Raw genomic sequence first — 8,252 nt, forward strand, 5'->3', positions numbered from 1 at the left:
TAAAGAGAACCTGGTTATATGGCCATCGAGCTTTCGTGGTTGCCCTGGGCTGCCTATTTTAACTTATTTTAAGTTAAAAAGAAATGAAAGTGCTTGCTTAAGCCACGATTCTTTTGGATATTCTGCTACATGCAAACAATTCTAATCTTAACTGGTACAGCCAGCACTGTGTGTGGTTACGTTTTTGTGCCTTTACATATATGATTCCTTCTCTCTGGAATGCGTTTCTTTCCTTTCCTGCTGCTGAAAGCCCAATTGTCCTATGGGGAGCGATTTTAAGACCCGTTGTTCCACAAAACTATCATGCATTCCCCTTCTGCACCCATGGCTTTCCCAGTCCTCAGTTTGGCCCTCTTGTAGCACTGACCTAAGTACCAGGATGGACTTGACTGAGGGACAGGGTTGGGTTTTCTTCAATCTGTGGCTACTCAGAAATTGGACAGTTCTTGGCACACAGTAGGTACTCAACACATTTCTGTTGAACACACACACACCCAGCGTGGATGCCATAGTCTCCCCAGACTGGACAGCCTGACAGATGTGTGGGGATGAGGGGGCACAGGAAGAAGGAAAGCTGGAAACCAATGAGAGCATGCCTCCTCCCTCCCCTGCCCTCACCTCTGAGCAGCCAGGTCGGCTCCACACTCACACCGGGAGAGGGCGCTCCAGTGGCTGGCAGGGCAGGAACAGGGGACTCAGGGCAGTGGAGGGGCACAGGGGAGCCAGGGCCCAGAAAGATCTAACAGCCCAGCAGAGTGGGAGAAGCAGCACAGACCTAACTAGGGGCTGGCTCCTTTGCTGGCAAACCCTGGCCTCCCTCTCCTGCCCTCTGTCCCCCAAGCCCAGGGTGGGGATCCAGCTACTGACCCAGAGGGTTTGGTGGACCCTCAGAGTTGCTAGGGGGCTCGTGGGCAGGAAGTGAGTGGGCATGAAGGAGAGCCAGTGAGGGATCACAGGTGGGACCATTTCCCTCCAGGGTACGGGACGCACAGTCAGTTCCATTTCTTCCCACCAGGCGGCAGTGTTGGCTAAGCACTCTGGCCCCCAGGGCGGGTTTTCCCTCACTCACTGTTTTAGGGCTGGAAGGGAATTGAGCCAACTGCGACTTGAGGTCCAGCTGAATGGGTTTCCCATATGTGTACACAACACCCGGCCCAGATGGAGGGTACCCCAGCACCCCGAGGCTCCCGTGTGCCCCTCCGCGAGGTGAGCACTCCCCTGCCTTCGAACAGCAGGTGAGGGTGCTTGCTTTTTTAACTTCATGTAGTGGGTCCGCTGGGCTCTCTGGATCACATGCTGGGGTTTAACCGCATCCTTGCGGATAACGGATAACAGTGGTTTGTTTTTACTGCCGTGGTGCGACTACGTGGCGATTTCCGTCTCCACGCTCCTGTCGGTGGCAGCGGGAGGTTGGGAGCCCAGGGAGCAGCCCTGAGATGGAGCTTAGCGATGGAGCTCATCGGGGCGCATTCTGGGGATCCACAGCTGCGGGCATGGGACTGGACAGAGGGGGGAGCCCCGACTGTTGTGGATTGCCACAAAAGCCACTCAGGGCAGCACCCCAGCCTCGGAGGGACCGAGTCCCTCTTTCCTGAAGCGGGATCTGAGCAGCAACTCAAAGCGGCCAGCACGGCATCTGGGTTGTTTCAAGTCTGCGGCATCATGAATAGTCCCTGGCGGTCTCTGTGGACACAGTCATGGAGCCTGTGCTGGGCAGTCCCTGGCGGTCTCGGTGGACACAGTCACGGAGCCTGTGCTGGGCAGACCCTGGCGGTCTCTGTGAACACAGTCACGGAGCCTGTGCTGGGCAGACCCTGGCGGTCTCTGTGAACACAGTCACGGAGCCTGTGCTGGGCAGACCCTGGCGGTCTCTGTGGACACAGTCACGGAGCCTGTGCTGGGCAGTCCCTGGCGGTCTCTGTGGACACAGTCACGGAGCCTGTGCTGGGCAGACCCTGGCGGTCTCTGTGAACACAGTCACGGAGCCTGTGCTGGGCAGACCCTGGCGGTCTCTGTGAACACAGTCACGGAGCCTGTGCTGGGCAGACCCTGGCGGTCTCTGTGAACACAGTCACGGAGCCTGTGCTGGGCAGACCCTGGCGGTCTCTGTGAACACAGTCACGGAGCCTGTGCTGGGCAGACCCTGGCGGTCTCTGTGAACACAGTCACGGAGCCTGTGCTGGGCAGTCCCTGGCGGTCTCTGTGGACACAGTCACGGAGCCTGTGGCAGTCCCTGGCGGTCTCTGTGGACACAGTCACCAAGCCTGTTGGGTATCTCCTAGGAGTGGAATCGCCAGGTCATTCATTCAGTGGGCAATTGTCAAACTACCATGCTGCGTTGTTTGGCACCCACAAATCCCTGCCGACCACCTGCTGTGAGCTTGGCCCTGGTTGTTCTAGGGGCGAGTTTCCAGGCATGGCAGCCCCTGGCCTCTGAGTCTTTGGTTCAGTGGGAGCACTTGAGCTTGGGCAAATATAATAAGACTAGAGGCCCAGTGCATGAAATTCATGCAAGAGTAGGCCTTCGTAGCTGCAGCGACAGCCTCGATCCTGCGGCTGCAGCCCTGGCTTCATCCGGATGGTCGTCCAGAAGCATGTCCAGTCAATTTGCATATTACACTTTTATTCATATAGATGGGGTCCCAGAGCTCTGAAGGCAGGAGACAGGGTCGGGTTGCCGGTGCCCCTGGTGGGCTGTGTGCCCATGGCTTTCCATGTCTGCTCAGCTGCAGGCTGGCACGAACCTGGGACAAGCCCTCGGCCTCCTCAGCTGTGTGCTGGGGACTGGAACAGCTGCCCAGCTCCTCAGAGTGCTGGCGGCACCTTAGGGCTGACCTCTGTGAAAGCCCCTTGGACTGATGGGCCCGGGCACACTGACTGCCAGTGAGGGCACCCTCAGGAGGGGGGAGGGATGTGGGAGCTGAGGGGTGGGGAGTGGGGCACAGGAAGAAGGAAAACAGGGAGCCCTGTGAGCCCCCTCCTGGAAGCGCCCCTCCTAGCTTTGAGGGCCCGGTGCAGCCTGTAGTACTGAAGGCAGCCACCAGGGGCCGCTCAACCCTGCGCAGGGCCAGCACTGACTCCTTGGACTAAACATTTAGGACAGCCTTGTGGGGGGGTGGGGGAGGGGGATGCAGGCTCTATCGTGGGGGGCCTCCGTCTCACACTCAGGAGGCCAGTCAGCAACTACCCACAAAGCTCCCACTGTGTGTCAGCACGGTCACATGGAGCAGACGTTGATAGCAACTAAATGCTCAGAAGGGCACAGTGGCCTGAGCCAGGAGACAGGAGGTGCAGCACAGTGGTTAGGGCACTGGCTTTCAGCCAGACCCCTGCAAGTCCTGGCTGTTCCTTACTGCCGTGTGCTTGAACGAGTTGCTTCGCCTCACCGTGCCACAGAAATAGGATCTTTCTGAGGAGTCGCCATGAGTATCAGCAGTTACCACAGACCTTCTCTCAGCGCATCGTGTTTGTTAGCTGCGTGCATGTGGGAGTGTGAGGGGTTCCTCCTGGGCAGCCCTGCCCCTGCGTGTCAGGCCCGGGGATTTCAGCTCCTCAGATGCCCACTAGCTCTGAGGCCCTGGAGACAGGCACACCTCCACAGCCTGGCATGGGTTATAGCTCATCCACACAGGCCAAGTTCACGACCTGATTTCTCTGAGAAGGTTCCACAATTACCTTTTACGGGAGTGTGGTTTATCAACAGAGTGCGCATGGCTACAGCCCTCTGGGGACCGCCCAAGGCAGCCAGTGGTACAGGTGGAATGGAGGGGGAGGGCGGGGAAGAAGGCAGGATCTCTGGGCCCCAAACTTCCCAGAGAGAGGGGTGTCCTGTGCCTGGGTCCCCCAGGCTGGGTCAGCTGGCACCACCAGCCTTAGATCGTGGTGGCTGCTGCTGACCTCCCACCAGTTTGCCTCTGGCCTTTGCTTCTCGAGGGGAACCGAGGGCGCCTGGCAGGGTGCATGGTCCGGAGGAGAAGGCCAGGTGGCAGTGACCGCTTCTGAAGTCACGCACATCGGGGCTGGGAAGGACCCACGGTCAGCTCATGCTGGCTTCCTGTCTCACACACGGGCACACCAGGGCCAGGGAGGACCAGAAAACACAGGGTACATCCTGGGCCTCCACCCCCCACCCCCTAGGCCCCTCGCTGGCACCGCTCCTCCTGCTGCTCCAGGGACGTGCGTGGGGGTATCCGTCCCTTTAGCCAGGTTAGAGGTCTTAATCATGGCCCTGACCCGGGTCCTGGGAAGGGGTCAGCCAGGAGGTGGAGGCCAGGGTGCTCACAGGCCTCCAGACTGAGGACCTCGTCCCTAAAGTAGGCTCCACAGAGCCCCCTGTTGGGAAAGCCGGCTGCAGGCACTCCCAGACCTTCTGAATCAACCACACTTAACAAGCTCCCCAGGAGCCCCACCTGGTTTGGCTCAGTGGATAGAGCGTCAGCCTGCGGACTGAGGGGTCCCGGGTTCGATTCCGGTCAAGGGCATGCACCTTGTTTGCGGGCACACTTCCCAGTGGGAGGTGTGCAGGAGGCAGCTGGTCGATGTTTCTCTCTCATCGATGTTTCTGACTCTCTCTCCCTTCCTCTCTGTAAAAAATCAATAAAATATATTAAAAAAAAACAAAAACAAGCTCCCCAGGAGAGCCGTGTGCACGGGGAAAAGTGAGAAGCTAGAGGCAGCCGCTGCCCTCCCCCAGCCCCAGGTCCCTGTGGGTGGAGGGAGAGGCTCCCTGGCCTCGTCACAGCTGGTACTCTGGGAGCCAGGTCTTTGGTCCCACCTCCTGGGGACAACTCGCACTTTGGGGTGGGTTCTGGAAGGTGGGCCCCCAGCCCCAGCAAGGGCAAATGTCTGCCCTGGCTATCCATTACAGCCTACCAGGGCGTTTTTTGTTTTGTTTTAATCCTCACCCAAGGACATGCTTAAAGAGAGGAAGGGAGGGAGAGAGAGAGAGAGAGAGACCAATTGAGAAAGAAACATCAGTGGGTTGCCTTCCACACACCCCTCACCGGGGTTCGAACCCACAACCCAGGTATATGCCCTGACCAGGAATCGAACTGGCAACCACTGGGTGCACAGGACAACGCTCAACCAACTGAGCCACTCGGGCTGGGCTCCCAGGGTGATTCTAAAAATGACTGATTCTGGCCCCACCCCGGCCTCGGGAACCAGGGCCTCCTGGTCAGGCATGGGCACAGGTACTTGTTAACATGCCTCAGGCAATGACAATGCTTCCCTCATGCTGGCCGCGCAGCCAAGAGGCATCAGGAAATTCCCTGGATATTGTAACTCGTGACAGCAACTTCTAATTAATCATCAACTTGTAACATGAGCCGGGCCCATAACAAGGGACCAGTGGAGACTTCGGAAACCTGTCTCCTGGCTTCTTCAGACAACACCTTCCAGACCCAATGGGAGCCCAGCTCTGCTCCCAGGCTGGTAAGTGGGGGCCCTGTGCTCAGTCCCTGCGCAGGGATGCTAGGAGCAGGGGAGGCCCAGGGTCTTTGCCGGGAAGCGCGGGGCAGCGGTGCAGGCAGTGCAAACATCACAGGAGCCTCTGAGCCCCGCTGGGCCCAGCGAGCGGGTGGCACTCGCTCGGTGAGGCACTGAGCTGTGAGCTTCCTGCCCCTGAGAGAACCCAACAGCCGCCAGTGACTCAGCCCAGCATCCCTGTAGTGACCGGATGACCCACACAGAACAGCTGCCTTCGGGCCCTATTGTTTAGGGAGATGTCTGGCTGCGTGGGAAACGGTGGAGTTTGGGGGGCCTCACGGGTGACGAGAGGTTCCAGCTGTGAAATTGAGCTGTGGGACCCGGGTCAGGTCACCTTCTCATCTGAAGGCTGAGCCAGTGCCGCCGGCCTGCTGGCTATAGGACTGCTAGCAGCACAGCCCTAAGGATGGTGGGCACCCGGTCTCTGCACATCACCAGAGGCCAGCGGGCATCTCTGTGTTAGGGCAGAGATGAGGAACCCGGGCTTTTCCTGCGGAGATGTGAGCGCGCCTCCCTGCACACTGCTCCCTCCCAGGCAAAGAGCCCCCTTCCCTAGCAGCACCGAGGGCTCACACAGCAGCAGGTGGCACCAGGGCTGGGGGTGGGGGGACCAGGCCACCGCTGCTGCAGTTGTGGCAACTGCGTGTGGATCCCAGGCACTGGGGGTGCCATGGAGGAGGCAGCACAGGGTGCAGGGACCAGGAGCTACACCCAAGCTCCCCAAGTCTGGCTGGAGGACTGCGGCAACTTGCACATCCTCCCCAAGCTCAGTTCCCTCTGAGTGCCTCCCCTTGGGGTGTGTTGGGAGGTGGGGAGGCGCGGAGGCGCCTGGAGAAGCCTGGTGGCTGGAAGTGGGTGATGAAGATGAGAGAGATCTGGGGGGTCCTCACTGAGTAGAGGGTTGACTCTCAGTCACTTAGATTCTAAGAGCCTGGCTGCAAAGGTTCTCTGATTTGAATGTGTGTGTGTGTGTGTGTGTGTATGCGTGTCAGGGGAGACACCCAAAAGGCCATGGTTCATGTTTCATGACTCACCTGAGGTAGGTGCTCATTGTCAGTCCTGGAGCAGGTGCACCAGGGCGGGAGGCCAGGGGCCAGGGAGCCTGCAGGCCTGAGGGAGGGGCGTCCAAGCCTTTCATGCCTGTGAGCCAGCTCCAGAGTCCTGTGCCAAGTAGGGGGGGCCTGGTGGGCTCGGCAGTCCTTCAGGCTCTCTGGAGCCCTTGGCTCCCCTCCCAGTGGCACCTCGAAGGGGCTGTGAGGTCGTTTGTTCAGGAGCCTGGGCGTGTAGTCCCCTGGCAGCCGGTGACCTGTGCCCTCAGCCTCCCTCCTCTAACCATGTGAGCACAGCATCCCCATGGGCTGCCCGGGACCTCCAGAGGCTGGGTGGGTGAGCTCTGCAGATGGTCAAGTTCCTGATCAGGATGAAGCCTGCTTTCCTGTGTCCCCAGGGCCCCCTGTCCTGCCAAGGCCACTCCTGGGGCGTTCCTCCTCCTCCCTGCACTCGCCTTCCTCCTCCCCCCCCAACCCCCTCCTGTCCCCAAAGTCACTTTGCCTGGTCCAGGGCAGCTGAGCAGGGAATGGGGTGGAAACTCCACCCACTGACCCTTCCTGCGGAAAGGCAGCGGCTTCAGCCAGGACAGGCCCATCTCTGCACTTACACTCTCAGCCCAAGGAGCGGAGCATGTGGGGTCTCCTGTTCCCCAGCCCAGGGGCCCTTTCCTGAGGGGCTGCACTGGGTGGGGCTGAAGCTACCCCTCTAGCTCTGCCGGTGCTGAGTGCCCACTGTCAGGAGGGGTTGAAGGCCACTCACTCCGCTAACCAAGCCTGTTCCAGGCTGCACTTCAGGGATGGGCAGTGACCCAGCCACGGAGAGGGGGGGGTCAACTGCCCAGCTGGGCGTCCACCCCAGCCCAATGCCTGCCCAGGTGGGCACCTAACTGCTCCCATTCAGGTACCTGAGGACTCCTCTGGGCAGGGGCCTGACTCAGTTCAGACTGAACCCCTCTTTTTATTTGACTCCTTGTCCAACCCAGAAAGAGAGGGCCAGGAGGGAGGCAGAGGGGAGGCGGGGAGGCTGACTCAGAGGCTGGGGGAGCTAAGCCGCTGGAGGCGAGAGGAAGGGGGCCCAGGGAGCAGCTTCCCCCTCCTAGCTGCCGAGTGGTCAGGTTGGAAGCTCACTCATCCCGGGCCTTGAGGGATGACCTGGGACCCCTCTCCAGCCTGTGCTCCACCGAGGGAAGCTGCCCGAACCCCCTCTCCCAGGGCGAGGAAGTCACCGCCCACCCCCACCCCCCCCCCCGGGGGTCCTGGCCCTCACAAGTGACAGGTTGTTTTCAGGGAAATCAGAGCCAGATAAGGAAACAGCGCCAACAAGGGACCCATCGGCCAGAGCCAAGCCGTCAGCCACCCGCTCAGGCTGCTTCTGGGCACAGACGGAACGTGGATGGAGACTTTAAACATCCGCCCGCAGAGCCAGGGCGCAGGGTGCCTGCGTTCTCACACCTGTTCTCCCACTAGTGACACACGCCTCGCGGGCTGAGAGCTGGTAGCGCCCGTTTCTCCAGCGGCATCGGCGCCTTTAACTTTAGAACCGCCCTGCGGGGGGAACTGAGGCCAGAAGGCCTTCCCGGATGGAACCCAGACCCCAGACAGGCCGCGGGGCTCCTCGCAGCTCTAGGCAGGCCTTGGGGGTCCCGGGGTGACGATGCCCCGAGAGGCGTGGCGGGAGGGGTGGCGGCGGAGAGCAGAGGAGCCGCTGGGCCCCGC

This window comes from Myotis davidii, unplaced genomic scaffold (genome assembly GCF_000327345.1).
Source record: "Myotis davidii unplaced genomic scaffold, ASM32734v1 scaffold1065, whole genome shotgun sequence".
Lineage (NCBI taxonomy): Eukaryota > Metazoa > Chordata > Mammalia > Chiroptera > Vespertilionidae > Myotis > Myotis davidii.